Source organism: Neofelis nebulosa, chromosome 10 (genome assembly GCF_028018385.1).
Source record: "Neofelis nebulosa isolate mNeoNeb1 chromosome 10, mNeoNeb1.pri, whole genome shotgun sequence".
Classification (NCBI taxonomy): Eukaryota; Metazoa; Chordata; class Mammalia; order Carnivora; family Felidae; genus Neofelis; species Neofelis nebulosa.
In genome coordinates, this window is record NC_080791.1 from 8893681 (window position 1) to 8912878 (window position 19198).

The following is a 19198-nucleotide window of genomic DNA, read 5'->3' on the forward strand; positions in this document are numbered from 1 at the left end:
ATTCACAATAACTAAAAGGTGGGAGCAGTGTAAGTGTTCATCAGGAGATGAATAAACAAAATATACACACAAGGGAATATTATTCAGTCTTAAAAGGAGGGAGATTCTGATTCAGACTCATGGTGCAACAAGGATGAGCCTTGAAGACATTTTGCTAAGTGAAATAAGTCACAAAAAGTTAAATATTGTAGTATTCTATTTATATGAGATTAGGTATCAAAAGTGGTCCCATTCATAGAGCCAGAAAGTGCAATGGTGGTTCACAGGGGCTGAGGGAGGGAGGCAGGAGGAGTTTTTTGTTTTTTGTTTTTTTAGTGGGTATAGTTTCAGTTTTGTGATACGGAAAAGTTCTGCAGATTGGTTGCACAACAATTGTACACTTAAAAATTAAGATGGCAAATGGTGCATTTTGTGTTATATGTATTTTACCATGAAAAAGTAAGTCAGATCACAGCATTCTCGCATAGAATCTTCTAGTAGGTCCTCACTGCACCAGCATAAAATCCAAATGACCCCTTTTGAACTATAGGCCCCACTGACTAGTGAACTGCCTACCTCCATGACCTCACGTAATAGCACTGTCTTTACATGGAATGTGCCAGTGTCACTGATCATCTGTCTCATAGATCAGACCTGCTAAACTCCTTCCCGCCATAAGGCTTTTGCTCTGCTTCTGTCTTTGCTTGGAACATTCTTTTCTATTTCCACACAGTTGGCTCCTCACCATCCAGATGTAGGGTCAAATATTTCCTCTTCAAAGCAGTCCTTCCCTAACCCTGTCTAAGGGAGCCCTCTGTCACACCTTAGTCACCATCTATCATATTGCCTTGTTTAATTTATTCATAGCCCTTTTTTGCTGTGTGAAATTATCTGATTTGTTTATTACCTGTCTCCTTCAGCAGAGTCGTAAAGCCAGATGACAGCAGAGACTCTGGTGTGCTGCTGCGTTCTCAAGGTGGACACACATAGGCCCTGAATAAATATTAAACAAATAATTGAATTCAACTAACATTTATTGGGTTCTCATTATGTTCCAGGCAGTGTACTAGGCACCAAGAAAAAATAAACATTATGTGATGGGCTTCATAATGATCTAGCAGTAGGGTAGAACTTTTCTTAAGACCGGAATCTCAAGGACCACCACCTGTTGAGGACCTGCCTTAGAAAGAAAGCAGACCTGTGTGATGTAGGGAGACCGCGATGGCTCAGTTGAGTCCCTGTTTCAAGTTTCATCCATGGTTAGCACCCTTAGACTTTTTAATTTCATGAGCCCTTAGATTCCTTTGTATGCTGCTGCCAGTGTGAGCTTGGTTTCTGCCCCTTGCAGACCAGAGTCCTGACCCATAAATATGTAAGAGAGTTGTTGTGAAGAGGAATGGGTTCCGTGCATCGTGAATGTAAGTGGACGTACATACAGAGATGGAGACAATTGTATTTTCTAGTTCCTCTTAGGAAGGACACAGCATTTATTTGAGAAGGAGAGAACTGAGATAGAGAGTTAGAAGTTGAATTTCTTTACATGTGAGAGAAAAGAATCCCCTTATTAATCCAGTAGGAGAGGAAGGAGGAAGAAGAGAGGAGGGAAGGGGTGATGTTGGAGGTCATGAGATGCTGAAATTAATTCAACCTCATAATCCCTACATCATCAATAAAGTCGTTAAATCTTCAATGCTTGGGTACCAGTGGATTTGTATGGGTGGGAGGTCCAGGGAACATGTTGCAGGGGCTGGACTTTGTAGTCTGGGTGGACAGGATATAGGCAGTACAAAGGGAGGGGTAGAGAAAGGCCTGATGAAGGACGTCCCCGAAGTCATAGAAAATGTAGAGGAGGCGTTGGAGCCTCTCCAGGCTGTGGATTTGGGCTCCTGTTACGTTGCTCAGGATCTCCCAAGAAAGTGCGAGGGGCCCAAGGTGATGTCTATGTACGTGTTTTTTGCTTCTGTTAAATATATTCTCAGTACCCTGTATTTCATTCATGTGCTAACATAAATAGTTATGTATATACATATTACAGTCTTTTGGCCGTATGTTTATTTTTTATTTCATGCAGAACTTTTCTTCCAAAGCCTTTCAGGCTCTTTTAGAAGTTTCAGTGTATTTTATACATTTCAACCTATTTTAGAAGCTCCATCCTTCTGTTCTGTGATTGCCATAGGGTTGCTGTGATCATCCCACTTTGAATGCTTTCACAGGAATTTGTTTTTCTTCTAAAAACATGGCCCCCTGCCAGAACCTGATTATAGAAATCTGAGCCAATGGTCAGTGTCAACTCCAGAAGGAAATGTTATGAATTTCCAACATATTGTATAATCCAGCCTTTCTGAAATGAATGATGCCATTCTAAAAGCAAGAAGTAATCATGGCACATGCTGTGCTCTGTGGCTCGTCATCATCGTGGATACGAAGACAGACCCTGGACGGATCTTGTACCTGGGACCCAGTCAAACAGGACCCGAGGACAGAGCTGCTGTCCTCCATGAGGAGACACTCATGGCCCTCGGGCTGGAAGATGGCAGTGCCTGGGGATGCTGGTCACACTGCTCTCACATCCTTGCCATTCGGTCCCTTTGACATCTATACCATTTGCTACAGAGAGTAAATAGATGGAGGTGATAGGAAGCAGTTAAAGACAGGCTCTGGTTCAGTCCTAGTTTCCTCTACTTGAAGCCTCTTTCCTCTTTAAGCCTCAGTTTCTTCATCTGTAAAATTATGCTCGTTAACACCTATCCTGCAGAGTGTTGTAAGGATTAGGCAGGGATATGGCATACAGAGCACTTAGCCTGGGGTTCGTACTTAGAAGCCTCTCAAAGGGAAGCCATTAAATGTTCTTACTATCATCAGTGCATGGAGGAAAGTTTTCATTGGTGTGAAAAGGCAAATGTATGGAAATAATGAGAGATTGGCAGTAAAAACAAGCAACGGGTAGCAGAAACATCTACACAAAATGGGTTACTTTACTAATAAGAAAAAGAAAATTGATTTTGAAAAAAATTCAGTTTACTAAAGCATCTCTGGGGGCGCCTGGGTGGCTCAGTCGGCTGGGCGTCCGACTTCGGCTCAGGTCAGGATCTCACTGTCCGTGGGTTCGGGCCCCGCGTTGGGCTCTATGCTGACGGCTCAGAGCCTGGAGCCCGTTTCAGATTCTGTGTCTCCCTCTCTCTGACCCTCCCCCGTTCATGCTCTGTCTCTCTCTGTCTCAAAAATAAATAAACGTTAAAAAAAAAAAATTAAAGCATCTCTGGTGGCCTTATAGCCAATAGTCATGACTCTGAAGATGTATATTTCTTCCAATATCTGACTGCACTAGAACAGATGGTTTGAAAACAATACAAGCTAAATTCTAGGAAATTCTACGTATTTGGGGGATGATGATGTGCAACATTTTGAAATAACGGGTAACAGTGCTCACCTGAAACGACCTTGAAACTTGACAAAGCATTTAAAAATAGACTGAACCAAATTTTAATGTTCTGGAAATATGCAGCATTATGAGGCTAGAGCAAGTTGTTCGCGGATTAGTTTCATGTCCTGTTCTGGGACCTTATCTATCTATTTATTTTTTTGCACTTAATACTACCAAATGGTAACTTGTGTTATTCTCTAGTGGTATCATGTGTTTTCATTTTATCACAGGACGAGATTATGTTGTCCTTCAGAGCAGGGACCAGGTCTTAAAACTCTTTTGCCACAGTTATAGTACCTGACTGTGAGAGAGTTCAGTATGTAGGAGGCGCTAAGTAAACACTTGAAAGAGAGATGTTTCATCTTTCTTTCAGGCTTTTTATCCAGTTAATTCATTCTCATTCCACACGAAAACCCTAAAATGTCTTCATTATTGTACTAGGAGATAAAGTGTAGAAGGAGCTGGAGAATTCTTAATCTCAAAATGTTTAGTTATTCCTGCAGATTAAAAAATAAACCTAAGCTTCTCTTCCATAATCAGATATAGATGTTTATTACTCAAAAACAAAACAAAACTTTCTCACTGATTTAGTGGCTGACAGATCTCACACTCTATGGTGCTAATTGCCCTATTTATGTCTGTTTTTTTTTTTTCCATTTGAAACAGAAGTACTGAAGCAAATGCATGACCAGACTGAAGGATGGCTGACTTTCTGTATCAGTTGCTATACTCTGATGTCTTCTAGAAGAGAGGAGAGTGAGACAGGAGGCCACTGGAGTATCTCCAACAGGTAAAGCCCATGTTCTGATAGGGCAATGGCGGTGGAGATAAGAGGTGGGGCCAGTTTCCAAATCTGGATTGAGTTTGTTTGGTTGGAAAGACAGAATTTGTCGATGGCTTGGTGCGAAGGAGAAGGAAGAGTGGAGGGTGAAGCCAAGATTTCTAGCTTGGGGGACAGGAGACTGGAAAGACCACACACAGAGTCAAGGACAGAAGGAACAGGTTGAAGCATGGTGAGGAACTGGGTAAAATAAGTCATATAAGGACACGTTGGGTGTGAATTCATTCTGAGAGTTCTGTGGTGTGTGAATACCCCACCTCTTGGTTTTCTCACCTGTAAGGGGTATTATCCCTCCTCCGGCTTTCCTCCATACTCCTCCCAGAGCGTGGAGCCGAGCTCTGATCTTAGCATCCCTTGATTTTTTTTCACTTGGCTTGAGTGTCTACTTTCTTCATCTTTAAGATTTATTAGGAAGATTCCAGATTATCTGCAGCCTCTTCCTAAGGACATTATCTTGGAAACAATGTTAGAACATCTGTTTTTCCAACTCAGTATGTGATCTGAGTATCTTCTATTTCCATCTACCTGGAAAGGTTTCAGATTGTGCTTACGTTATGACCTCCTTGAAGGCAGGAAGATTCTCTCTCCTGACAATTGGTTTGAAAGTCTTGCAAGCAAATGGAAAGCGTATTCCAAATCAGGGGAGCATTTCATTGAGATCCTGGGGCACGAGAATAAATCCAGTGCTGTAATAGGCAGACCCCCAGAGTGAGGCTCAGAATAATCTGATTTATTGCAGTTGCTCTGCTCCTAATTAGTTGCTTAAATTATTTAATCTCTCCAGGACTCAGTTTACTCAATTATAAAAGTAAGGGACAAGATAATCACAAAAAAGCCCCAATATAGTTAATATGTTATAGTTAATATGTTAATAGTTCTATGTTATAGTTCTATGTTAATAGTTAATATGTGTATAGATTACTTACTACATGATAGGCACGGTGCTAAGCATATACATGATCTCACTTTCTTATCAGCAATCCTTTGAAGTGGGTACTATTTTCACTTTCCAATTGCTGATGAAAAAACTGAGGCTCGGACAGTTTAAACAAGGTACTGAGGTTCAAAAGCTAGCACGCGTTGCATCTGAATTCCAATCTGGATCTCTCAAACTCCCAAGCCTTTGCCCTTATCCACTGGATCACTTTTTCTCAAGGTCCCTACCACTTCCTTCAGACATTTTCAAATTTGAAACAACAACAACAAAATTGCAGTGAACAGAATCATGGTGATTTCTTCTCCCCTTGCCCAAATCTAACAAGACTGCTGGAGAGCCAAAAAGTCTTTAAAAATGTGAACAAGGCCAGTTCTCGATTTTAATTGATCCTGTAACATGTCGGGAGCCTAGCCCTGTACCCAGGGGAAGATGGGAACCACACACCTCCCTTGTTAGCTCTGAAGGCAGGCCAGGAAGTGCACGAGTGTTTATCATAAGCTGCCACTGTCCTTGCCTCCACATACCGCTGTGATTCAGAGGAAAGCACTGTGGACAGGATGTAGATATCATAGCACTGCTCTGAAGCTTCGGTGGGTGCCCTGGTGACTGAGAACTGTTGCCTTGGGAACATTCCCGAAGTGAGTTTAAGACATTGCTTGTAGTTACTTGTTGGATGTTGGTTAATGATACCTGCTAGTGCAATAGAGTCTAACGTCTGTGTCGAATCAGTAAGTTTAGAAAAACCACAACACCCTCCCCCCACTATTAATGCAATCCCTAAGCACCTCCTCGGGACCAGTCGCTGGGTAGGTATTGAGGACACAAAGCTGCACTAGACATTGAATGTACCCTCGGGAGCTGTGGGGAGGAGACAGACACACCAAAAATACAGCCCTGCTGAGGGAAGCACAGTGCACTGAGAACAGAGTAGGCTGAACCTAAAATAATTCCACGGAGGAGTTAAATTTGTGGCTGAAGGTCCCTAAATAGAGGTTCTGTGTCCCCTTTCTGGATACTCATCACTGAACTAGATACAAATCTATAGCAACTTTTATGCTGCTATCTAAGAGAGAAGCTGATGGATAGATGTGGCTGGAAAGTGAAAAATATGCCATCAAACCGGAGAAGACCCTTCAGGGTCTTATGAGTGCCCGTGGAAGGCTTTCTGTCAAGAACCGTGTATTTTCAGAAACTAGGCCACAAACACTGGCGATTTTTAATATAACAAGACTGTAGAAATGGAATGCAGGACTGTTACCTCAGCCTTGTTCTTCAGTCTGCTACAGCATGTAGCGAAGCGCAGATAGTTCCAGGTGGGTCCGAGGACTGTGCTCTGCAAATGACTTAGAGGCCAAGGTTGATGGAGGCTCCACCCCCTTTAATACATACTTTCCATCATTGTCCCGGGCATACATATCTGGCCAGGGTAAGGGGAAAGAGCATAGGGGATATTACATAAGAGGATTTTACAGGCTAGGCTGACCGGGAAGTGATACAAATCACCTCTGGTCACATTCAGTGTCCAGGCTTACTGCCAAGTGGCCAACGGTGGCTGAGAAAGGCAACCCACCCATTCATGATGCCAGGAAGAGAGGAAATAGTTGGTGGATAGCAAACAGTTTTTGCCACAACCATGAATGGGGAATGGAGAACTAAGCCAGAGAGGCTTCTGGAGACCCACCTGAGAGAAGAAAAAGCTGGAGGGAAGAGAACAAGATACCCTCTGCTGAAACAGTTTATGTTCCCCACTTCCTCTCCCAGGGAATAAGGCCGAGTCACAAAGCAGCAAATGCCTCCAGAATTTGCAGCCTGAAGTCGTCTAGAAACCTGTGTGTCTATATGCAATTTATACCTCTAGTGTATGCTATGAGTATTACATGGTGTATTCTGATTATCATGCTCCTTGTTAGGAGTTCAAATGTCACTCATCCCTTAACCATAACCATAACCATAACCATAACCATAACCATAACCATAACCATAACCATAACCATAACCAGAAGAAGAAGGAGGAGGAGGGGGAGGAGGGAGAGGAGGAGGTGGAGGGAGAAGAGGGAGAGGTGGAGGAGAGGGAGGAGGGAGAGGGGAAGGAGAAGGGGAGGGGGAGAGGAGGGGGAGGGGCAAGAGGAGGAGGAGAAGAAGAAGAAGAAAAGGAGCTATTAGATATTGAACTGTCATTGGCCAAATTGAGTTTTCTCAACAAAACAATCAAGTAGCTACTATTATTATAAAAATTTTGCAGATGGGTGTGCCTGGTGGCTCAGTTGGTTAAGTGTCTGACTTCAGCTCAGGTCATGAGGCCGCACCTCTTGGGTTCGAGCCTTGCGTTGTGCTCTATGCTGATAGCTGGGAGCCTGGAGCCTGCTTCAGATTGTGTCTGTCTCTCTCTCTCTCTCTGCCTCTCCTCCACTTGCACTTTGTCTCTCAATCTCTCAAAAATAAATAAACATTAAAAAAAAACTTTAAATTTTATATAAATAAATAAATAAAACAAACCTAAAAAAAGAATTTTGCAGATGAGGAAATTCAGGCTTAGGAAAGTTGTATTATGAGCGGTTAATATAAATCAGATAATGTTACTCTTATGCCTAAAAAATTTAGTGGCTTCCTGTTGTGATTAGAATAATCCAGCCTCCTTACTTTGGCCTCCATGCTCTCTATAATATGGCCCAACTTATTTCTGTCGTTCCTTTCCTTCTTTCTCTATGCTCTAGTCTCAAGGGGCTTCTTTTTGTGTGAAACCCCAAATTAATCTTGCCTTAGAGCCTCTGGACTTTCTTTTCCCTTGGCCCTGGATTCCTCAAATGCCTAGATTGTTTTTGTTAATCGGATTGCAGGTCAAATCCCATATCTTGAAAGAGGCCTTCCCTCACTATTCTATTTAAATTAGCATTTTCTTCCCCCAAATTGTTCTCTGTCATCTTCCTGTGTATCATTTTCTTCATGGCATTTATCTCCCTGCAACTATTTTGGTAGTACATCTAGTTTGCTCTCTCCCCTCTCACTCTAAAGCCCCCAAGAATGATGCCCCTGCCCATTTTGTCCGCTGCTGTGTTCCCAGAGCCTAGGACAGCACCTGGCACAGAGGGCACCTAGTACCTATTGCTGAATGAATGAAGAAAAGAGTAATGCAACCCATGTTATAAGATTAGCAAGGGACGGAGCTGGTATTCAAACTCTGTTCTTGCTTATGTTCAAAGCAGCTTGTGACCGTCTACTATAAAGCCCGCTAGGCATTCAGTAAACACTGTTGTTTGGACCCAGCAGCAAGAGAACTTGACACATCTTAGCGCCATTAGTGACTGCTGGTCAGGATGCCCCATTTGTGGGCTCTGTCATTTGCGACAAGCTACACAATCCTCCAAGTCTGAATTTCTCTGTCTATGCAAAGGGGTAAAAATACCACTTACCTCATCCGTGTGGGGATTAAATGAGACAAGCATATGAAAACTTCTCTGAAGACTTTAAAACATGATGTGAATGTTTATTTTTGTCAGGAAGAAAAAGAAATACACATTGTCCTTCTCAGTCCTTTCCATGGCATGTTGTAGGAGGGCAGGAGGATGTGGTGGGAGGAGGTGGGGGTGGGAAGGGAGACGCTGAGCTCTATTTGGACCATCTCAGACCGGACGGGTGCACCGAGGTTGGGCCTGAGTACAGTCCTGTCGCAGCGTTCACGTCCGCTGATGCTGGCCACGGTTTCCGTGGGGTAGACCTGCCGAAGGGAAAATTAGTTTTCCTGAGAACATGACCTCACCAGTGGTTCACTCCGTAGTTGGAAGAAGCCTCCATGTCCCAGTGTGCAGACCCAATTGCACCCAGTAGGGATATGCTATGGGGAGGGTAAGTAATTGCATTTGTGACACCAGGTTCCGGTTTACCGCCACACAGCTTGAAGTGAAATTGTTTTTTTTTATTTTTAAAAATGTTGTTTATTTTAAAAATGTTTATAAATGTTTATTTATTCTCTGGGGGGGGGGTGGAGAGCAAGAGGGCCCGAGCAGGGGAGGGGCAGAGAGAGGGAGACACAGAATCTGAAGCAGGCTCCAGGCTCTGAGCTCTCAGCACAGAGCCTGACGTGGGGCTTGAACCCACAAATGGTGAGATCATGACCTGAGCCCAAGTCGGACGCTTAACCAGCTGAACCACCCAGGCACCCCCTGAAGTGAGTTTGTAATAGCAGTGAAGGCGATACAGAGCGGGTGGGATTTTGCCAGATTTCTCTAGCGATTCTTTGAAGACTTCAGGACACTGAATTGTCTTTGCTACCTTTTTACAAGTTTGAGAATACACAAGCAAGGTGATTAATTTCTGCTTTAAACAGATTCTTAACTTGTTTTCCTGTGTGTTGAGGAGGAGTGGGCAGGGTCATAAATGATCTCTCCCTCTTGCTTATTTTACAAAGAACACAATGAGATGCTTGTCTAAGCTTAGGAAGCTCTTTGGTGGCAGAGTTGGGACTAAAACTCAAGTCCTCTGACTCTCAGAACAGTGTTCTAGCCACCGCATATACATATGTTCCACTAAATATATGTTGGAACACAGTGGGTTTTTTGAGCTTGGACTTTTTCCCTTATTTGTCTCCTGTCACATGCGGTTCTTCAGTTTAACACTGCCTCCGGCAGAAAACTGTGGACACCTCTGTCTCGTAAGCCTCTGTGTATTCCCCTTTCTGAAAATCATCACAGATTTAGAGGTTTGCTTGAAGAAAAGTCCAAAAGTTTTGGAGCTGCTACAGAGCTGGGGAGCTCAAAGTGTAAGTGGAAAATATGCTAAGTTTCTCCCTAGTAGTGCTTTTCAGCTGAAGGAGGCAATGACATTTTATTTTTTTTCTATTTGTTTTTCCTTTTTTATTTTAGAGAGAGAGAGTGAGAGAGTATGAGTGTGGCAGAGGGGCAGAGGGAGGGGGAGAGAGAGAGAGAGAGAGAGAGAGAGAGAGAGAGAGAGAGATTCCAAGGCAGCCTCTATGCTCAGTGTAGAGCCCAACGCGGGGAGACACCAGGACCCGGGGGTCACAACCAGAGCCGAAATCAAGAATCAGGTGCTCGGGGCGCCTGGGTGGCTTGGTCGTTTGGGCGTCTGACTTCGGCTCAGGTCATGATTTCATGGTCCGTGAGTTCAAGCCCCACGTCGGGCTCTGTGCTGACAGCTCAGAGCCTGGAGCCTGCTTCGGATTCTGTGTCTCCCTCTCTCTCTGCCCCTCCCCTGTTCATGCTCTGTCTCTCTCTGTCTCAAAAATAAATAAATGTTAAAACAAAATAAAAAAAAAAAAAGAATCAGGTGCTCAACTGACTGAGCCACCCAGATGCCCCGAGGCCATGACATTTTAAAGAATGACTTCATATCTTCTATAAGCTTGAGTTAATAGAATTTCTAAATTATTTGTGTTGTAGACTTTCTTTCTCCTGCATGAATTGAGAAGCTAGTATTTTTTTTCAATTCAAAAATTCTAATTGTAGTAAAATACACGTAACATAAAATTAACCATTTCAGGTATACAATTCAATAGTGCCAATTATATTCACGTTATTATGCAGCCAATATCCAGAATGTTTTCATATTGCAAACCTGAAACTCCATACCCATTAAATAGCAACTCCCCATTTCTCCCTACCCCCCACCCCCTGGCAACCACCTTTCCACTTCTGTCTCCATGACTTTGACTACTCCAGGTACATCATGTAAGTGAATCATACAGTATTTGTCTTTTTGTGACTAGCTTATGTGACTCAGCTTAATGTCTTCAAGATTCTTATATGGTATAGCATGTGACAGAATTCCCTTCCTAAAACTGAGTAAGATTCCATTGTCTGTGTATACCACATCTTGTTTCCCCATTCCTCTGTTGATGGACACTTGGGTTACCTCTACCTCTTGACTATTGTGAATAATGGCTTCTATGAATATGGATGTATGACTGTCTCTTCAAGACCCTGCTTTCAATTCCTTTGGGTGTATACTCAAGGAGAGGAATTGCTGGGTCATAGTTAACCTTCTATTTTATATTTTTGAAGAACTGATAGGCTGTTTTCCATAGTGACTGTACCACTTATATTCCCACCCTCAGTGCCAGGGTTTCAATTTCTCCACATCTTCACCAACAAGTATTTTCTGTTTTTTTGTTCTTTGTTTTTGTGTTTTTTGCAAGTAGTCATCCGAATGAACGTGTGGTATCTCACTGTAGTTCCTATTGTATTTCATTAATGACTAGTGGTGTTGACCATCTCCTCATATGCTTACTGGCCATCTGTATATCACACCTAGAGAAACATCAACTACAGTCTTCTGCTTGTTTTAAAATCTCATTATTTATTTTTGTTGATGTTGACTTGTAGGAGTTTTTTATGTACTCTGGATATTAATCCTTTCTCAGACATATGATTTGCAAATATTTCTCCCATTCTGTGGGTTGCCCTTTCACTCTGCTGATTGTGTCCTTTGATGCGCAGAAGTTTTCATTTTTCGTGTGATCCATTTTATCTATTTTTTTCTTTCGTTGCCTGTGCTTTTGGTGTCCCATCTAAGAAATCATTGCCACATCCAATGTCATGAAGATTTTCTTTGGTTTACTTCTAGGAGCTTTGTAGTTTTAGCTCTTAGGTTTATGTCTTTCAATAATTTTGAGTTAATTGTTGTATAGGGTAGAAGGTAAGGATCTACATTTACTCTTTTGCATGTGGATCTCCCAGTTTTTCTAAAACCATTTGTTGAGACTGCCCTCTCTCCATTGAATGGTCGTGGGACCCTCATGTAAAGTCATTTGACCGGGGCACCTGGGTCGCTCCGTTGGTTAAGCGTCCGACTTCAGCTCGAGTCATGTTTTCACAGTTTGTGGGTTCAAGCCCCGCATCAGGCTCTGTGCTGCTGGCTCAGAGCCTGCACTCCTGCTTCGGATTCTGTATCTCCCTCTCTCTCTGTCCCACCCCCACTCACGCTCTGTCTCTCTCTCCCTCAAAAATGAACATTAAAAAAAAAAAAAAAGGGAAGTCATTTGACCATATATACAAGTATTTATGTCTAGGCTGTCTGTTCTATCCTCTTGGTCTATATATACATCTCAGGCCAGTACCGTACTGTTTTAATTGCTGTAGTTTCATAGTAAGTTTTGAAATCAGGGAATGTGAGGCCTCCAACTTTGCTCTTCTTTTTTCAAGATCGTTCCCATCTCTTCAGAGTCCCTTGAGATTCAACATAAATTTTAGGATGGATTTTTTTCTATTTCTGCAAAAATGCTGTTGGGATTTTGATAGAGATTGCATTAAATATGTAGACTGCTTTGGGTAATATTGACATCTTAACAATAGTCTTCCAGTCCATAAAAATGGATTGTCTTTCCGCGTCTCTGTCTTTAATTTCTTATAGCAATTTTTGTAGTTTTCAGTGTATCAGTCTTTTGCCTCCTGGGTTAAATTGATTTCTAGATATTTGTGTGTATGTGTGCTATTATAAATGGAACTGTTTTCTTTTTGGATTGTTCATTGTTAGTGTATAGAAATACAACTTTTTTGTGTGTGTTGATTTTGTGTCTTGCAACTTTGCTTGGTTTATTAGTTATAATAGTATTTCTGTGGAATCTTTTAGGTTTTCTACAGATGAAATCATGTTATTTGCAAACAGAGATCATTTTGTTTCTTCCTTTCCACGTTGGACACCATATGTTTATTTATTGCCTAACGGCTCTGTCTCGAACTTCCAGTGCTATGTTGAATAGGAGTGCTGAAAGCAGCCATCCTTGTTACCGAATAACACAATTATCCTGTGTCAAAGGAAATAGCAATATATAGCACACTGATTTCAAAGGAGAATATTGAAGCTGATAAAAGCCAGACAGAGGGATTTCTGTAGGGATGTTCTTAGACTCACATTGCTTTTCACCTCCCTGTGTGCTCCAGCAGGGGCAGTGACCTAGGCCATAATCATTTTCATCAAATATTCATGGGTGAACACATGCTAATCTAGGCAGTGAAGGTTTAGGGAACAAGACATCAAAGTCCCTGCTTTCATGGAGCTTACAGTCTAGTTTGGGCATATGTGTGTGTGAGAAATAAACTATAAGGAAAACTTGGGAAGTGTTAAGTCTTACAGAGAACATGCAGTGGGGTTGATTGAATAAGTAATGACTTGGAGGCAGTTAAGGGCATCTTATTTGGAGAAGTGACACTTGAGCCACGATGTAAATGAAGCCCCTGTGGCCTTGTGACAAGCGGGAGGCAGCGTTCTAGACAGAGGAACCACAAGTGCATGAGTTTATGGCAGGAACAAGTTTGGCATGCTCGAGCAGGAGAAAGAAGGCCAGTGAGGCTGGCACAGAGTGAGTGAGGACAAAGTGACAGGAGATGAAGTCAGAGAGGTTGGCTGGAGCCAAGTCCTGGAGGGCCTTGTGGAATAAGGGAAGGATTTATTCCTAGAGTGGTGTGATTGGAATCTACATTAAAAAAATTTTTTTTAATGTTTATTTATTTTTGATCCAGAGAAAGACAGAGCATGAACAGGGGAGGGGCAGAGAGAGAGGGAGACACAGAATCTGAAACGGGCTCCAGGTGCCGAGCTGTCCACACAGAGCCTGACGTGGGGCTCGAACTCACAGATCATGAGATCATGACCTGAGCTGAAGTCGGACACTTAACCGACTGAGCCACCCAGACGCCCCGGAATCTACATTTTAAAGGTGTTCTCCATCCATGTGCTGCCGTACAGAGTGGGTATGAAGATAATGGATCGTACCCATGTTGTTCTCACACCTTCCCTTGCCCAGTCGTTGTCATTCATTGAGCACAGGGCCCCTGCCCAGACAGAGGCTTGTCTTTATTCTCATACCAGGCATGAATTTCCAGCCAGCTTTCCAGGACTGCAGGGGTGATGAGAGAAGAATGGAAACAGAGACAGTGAAGAGGGAAGACCAAAACTCAGTCTTCAGACTTTCTTTGACTAGAGGTGAAAATACAGTCGACACCGTCAGCACCTTGTCCGGAGGCCCTTAGCCCCCACCACCCTGTGCATTCCAAGAGCTTCATGGACTTCCCTTGACTGAAGGCAGGCCAGGGAGACATTTGCCAGGAAGCAGCCCTCTGCCAATGACCGGATGGGAGTTTCAAGAGGAATATTCAGATTTTCTTGTCTTTCATGTGGGAGAACTCAGATGTGTTGTATCTGGTTTTCAGAATTCCCCAGCAGGATTGAGCCCCAGTTGCCCACAGAAGAATCTTGCTTGATATATGCCATTTCTGTCCCATTTCCTACATCCCTGGCCCTCATGTTCTTGTCTCAGACTGTGCTTCTGGGGTAACCCAACCTATGATAGAGGATATCCGGCCTGAATCCTGCTAACAGTTATTACTTTGGCTATTGGGATCATGTCAGAGGATCCATTCGTTACATGCTTCCTGAACATTTTTTCTATGAACTTCTAGACATGGAAGCTTGAAAGCTTTAACTTGTGAAGAGATTTTGTAAATTACAAACTGCTCCTGCAGACTGGATACAGGGAAACAGAGTGAAATGAAACATTTTCTTAGTTTGTATCTCCAGCATTTAACTCAGTGTCTGACTCTAGTAGGCACTGGAGAAATATTTATTGAATGAGTGAGGTAGAAACTATGGCAACTATCCGAGATGAGATGAAATGTACATACTTTGGTATTTCTTAGATTCTTGGGAAATCCAAGGTAGCAGAAAACCTTCCTTGATTCACTTTCCTTTTTTTTTTAATTAAAAAAACCTTTTTAACGTTTATTTATTATTGAGAGACAGAGAGACAGACCATGAGCTTGGGAGAGAGAGAGAGAGAGACACAGAATCCAAAGCAGGCTCCAGGCTCCGAGCTGTCAGCACAAAGCCCGACGTGGGACTGGAACCCAGAAACCGTGAGATCATTGCCTGAGCCGAAGTTGGATGCTTTGCCGACTGAGCCACCCAGGCACCCCCTTTTCAAAAAAAAAATTAATGTTTATTCATTTTTGAGAGACAGAGATGCAGAGTGTGAGCAGGGGAGGGGCAGAGAGAGAAGGAGAGACAGAATCCAAAGGAAGCTCCAGGCTCTAAGCTGTCAGCACAGAGCCTGGAGCATGAACTGTGAGATCATGACCTGAGCCGAAGTTGGACGCTCAACCGAGCCACCCAGGCGCCCCAGTTGATTCTCCTTCCTTTTATCTCTCTGCACGCAAACTACAGCTAGGAGCTGGGAATGAGGGGTGCGTCGGGCTGTAACATTCACTTAATTTTTCACTGCTAATTTATCTGAGCTTAACTTTCATCTAACTTATTAAACCAATATTATCCAAAACCTACTTAAATGTCAGGTACTCCAATGAAATATGGGAATACATAGCGAAGAGAGACAATTGCTTCCCTCTGGGAACATAAAGATTGTGGGGGAAAGACACTGCACCATTTATTACATCATCTACTTTTTAATTCTAATCATATTAAGTACTATAAAGTAAAAGTACACTGTGTCATAGAGCATACAACTAGAAACTTGATCCAGTCCAGAAACCTAGAAGGAGTTTATTTGAGAAAGGGACATTTAAACTGAAAATTACAAAGTAGAATGATTGAATTAAATATTTTGCTGTTTCCTTTTTGGCTTTGAAATCCTGGGACCATATTCCCCCTTTAAACACTGTTTAAATTCTTATGCCAATCTCTGGGCACAGCGGTGGGTTGTGGCTTTAAGCTCTGAAGCTGACTTCTTGTACCACAGACGACTCTGTCACGAGAGGCACACAGGTTCCAGGCCGAGATCACCCAACACTGTTCCCAGCAAGAATGTCTTAAGGATTTTAAAGACACGAGGTCGTGGTGTATCTGTACTTGTTCAGTCAGTTTTTCTAATTTCCTGTGTATTCGTTCTTATTGGCCTGCCTTGCCTCTTCTGTTAACCCATCACCACATCTCTAGTTTGAATACTGAAAGGATATGACGGGGGACCAAATGCACACTTTTGGAGATGGAGACAAACATGATTCTGAATTTGAAAGAATAGGTTCAGAGAATTCTAGTGGACAGTCTCCATGTACTGGTGAAGATTCAAGCAGCTGTAGAATATGTCACTTTTCCGGACTCCCTTTGTGTGTGTGTGTGTGTGTGTGGGGGGGGTGATCACACAGTATTCACCATCACAGTAACTGGAGGACACTAAATTCTTTATCTGCAGATACAGCTCTTCTAGATCTATTCTCCTCCAGGGCCCGGGCAGTGCAGCCTAGAGGTGCTGTCCAGCAATTGTGGTGAATCTTCGTGGCATTTTGTTATGAAATCTTGGAAGAATAAGGTATCTTAATCCAACTTTCACGGATTTTTAAATTTTCCTTACAATTTGCTGATGGACCAGTACTTCAATAAGCCAATATAGAAAGCTCATCGCCTCTGAGGCAAGTGACTCATTCCATTCTGCCAGTGGCTCTATCCCTATGCTCAACTGATATCTGTGTCCCTATATTGCTTTCTCCATTGCTCCTGTGTATTCTCTGTATTCTGCTCAAACTTGGGTCATTTTATGCGTGGCGTTTGAACAACACTGAAGTCTTCTCTCCCCTGGCATGGTCATGCCTAAAACAAACAGTCCGTCCACACAAATTGCACAAACAGTAACTGCCTGGCATGCTAGAAAAGTGCAATGAAAAGAAGCAAAACAAAAACAGAAATAAACAAAAATCACCACAAAACCAAAAATACCACCTCAAAATCATCAGAAGAACGTGCCTTTTCACTGCAAATATTTTAACAGGGCCTGCCTCCTGCCCAACGGCAACCTTAGGGAGCCCTATGTTCAATGCCCAGAGCAGATCGAAACCATGCATGGTGAGCACCGAACACAGTGGTTAGTGGAACCAAAGAGAGGAAGAAAAGCCACATGTGGGTATTAATTATGCTGAACTGGCTGCCCTCCTGGGGTCATGGTGCAGAAAGAGAGGTACCCTTCCTAGGAGAAGTAACTAGGGCAAGTGTCTTTTTAATTTTTTTTTTTTTAACGTTTATTTATTTTTTGAGACAGAGAGAGACAGAGCATGAACGGGGGAGGGGCAGGGAGAGAGAGGGAGACACAGAATCGGAAGCAGGCTCCAGGCTCCGAGCCATCAGCCCAGAGCCTGACGCGGGGCTCGAACTCATGGACCGCAAGATCGTGACCTGGCTGAAGTCGGACGCTTAACCGACTGAGCCACCCAGGCGCCCCGCAAGTGTCTTTTTAAAAGCAGAAGATTCTCTGCAACGTCAGTAGGAAGCAAAAGCATGTTTGGTGAGAAATAATTAGCTGTGCCAAATATAGGACATACTATACACATGCTCGTACTTAAGAATGGCTGTCTAAATACCGAATGTACACTAAGTGTAACCGTTAAAACAAGAAAGTATTGGGGCGCCTGGGTGGCGCCGTCGGTTAAGCGTCCGACTTCAGCCAGGTCATGATCTCGCGGTCCGTGAGTTCGAGCCCTGCGTCAGGCATCTGGGCTGATGGCTCGGAGCCTGGAGCCTGTTTCCGGTTCTGTGTCTCCCTCTCTCTCTGCCCCTCCCCCGTTCATGCTCTGTCTCTCTGTGTCCCAAAAATAAATAAAAATTAAAAAAAAAACTTTGAAAAAAAAAAACAAGAAAGTATAGAAATAGAGACAATAGGGGGCACCTGGGTGGCTCAGTCGGTTAGGTGTCTGACTTCGACTCAGTCCGTGATCTAACAGTCAGTGAGATCAAGCCCCGCATCAGGCTCTGGGCTGACGGCTCAGAGCCTGGAGCCTGCCTCGGATTCTGTGTCTCCCTCTCTCTCTGCCCTTCCCCAGTCACGCTCTGTCTCTCTCTGTCTCAGAAATAAACATTAAAAAAAAATTAAAAAAAAAATAGAGTCAGTAGATGCCTGTGCATTAAATATAGCTTAAGAAGTTTACTTTTTGGAGCAACCTAGCTTCTCAGCACTAGAGGGGCAATGTTTGCGCTGTAAACACCGGTTCTTCAAATGAATCTTTGACCCATACGGCTGTTCTGAGGATCGTGTTAATAGCTAGTAATTATGGGCTGATACCTTTACACCATCTCATTTAGCCCTCAGCCCCAAAAGGCGGTAGAATCGTTTTCTCACTTTATAGAGGCGGGAACGAAAGTTTTATGAAGTTAAGCAAATCACTCAGGTTCACAGGATCAGCAAGTGGCACAACCAGACTTTGAGCTCAGGTGAGGTGACTCAGAGCTCGGGCGTGGGATGTCCCTCCACATCCAGTTGTCCAGTGAGTAAGGGAGACCAACGGGAGGAGGGAGGAAAGCAAGATGAGGTGGACCCTGCGTCTCTTACAAGGACAAACTTGGATCTGAAGGGAGTGGCATCTGAGATGAGACGTCCTTTGAAGGACAAAGAGCAGTGAGAGAGAAAAGCCAGATGCCGGTGGGAGCTAGAAGACAGGGGAAGATGCTCCAGTCAGGGGAAAAGTGCGTGTAAAAGCATGGAGGAAAGAGAGTGTACGTGGCACTGGGATGCATCTGTACGGATGGAGCACCGTTATGAGGCTGGGGACGCAGGAGTGATGTCACATCTTCTGTCCCGCACGCTCTTCTACAGCTTTTCCACAGCCCCCATCACCAGATGGGGTCTCCTCCCCCCCGCCCCCCCGAATATGGCGGCTTGTGACGCCTTGTACTGGTATCAAGTGACGGGAGTACATTAAGTGCTTTCTGTGACTAGGTCACAAAAGGTGGTGCAGCTTCTTCATTGTTAGCTAGGACACCCACCCTTGGAGCCCTGAGCTGCCTGGTAGGAAGTCCAGGGACCGTGAGGTTGCCATGCCGTAAGGAAGCCTGGGCCCATGGAGAAGCCATGTGTAGGTGTTCTGACTGAGAGTCCCAGATGAGATCGCAGCCAACAGACACGTGGAGATGGAGACACCAACCACTAGACATACGAGTGGAGGTGCTTCCAGGTTATTCCATTGTTCAGCTGTCAAATCAGTCCAGCCTTTCAGTTCTCCCAGGTGAAGCTCCACATGTCATACAGCAGAAACAACTGCCTTTCCTGTGCCCCGAGTTCCTGACCCAA

The 19198-nt window shown here is 43.6% G+C and overlaps 1 protein-coding gene across 5 annotated transcripts in view; it reads left to right on the forward strand.

The window, feature by feature from the left end:
* Window positions 1-19198, forward strand: part of POU2AF2 (POU class 2 homeobox associating factor 2) — a 490852-nt gene that overhangs the window by 68094 nt on the left and 403560 nt on the right. For all 5 annotated transcript variants that reach the window (XM_058686716.1, XM_058686718.1, XM_058686717.1 and 2 more), the window contains exon 2: window positions 4070-4193. The gene's annotated coding sequence lies outside the window, so the exon portion shown is untranslated. The remainder of the gene's footprint in view (window positions 1-4069; window positions 4194-19198) is intronic.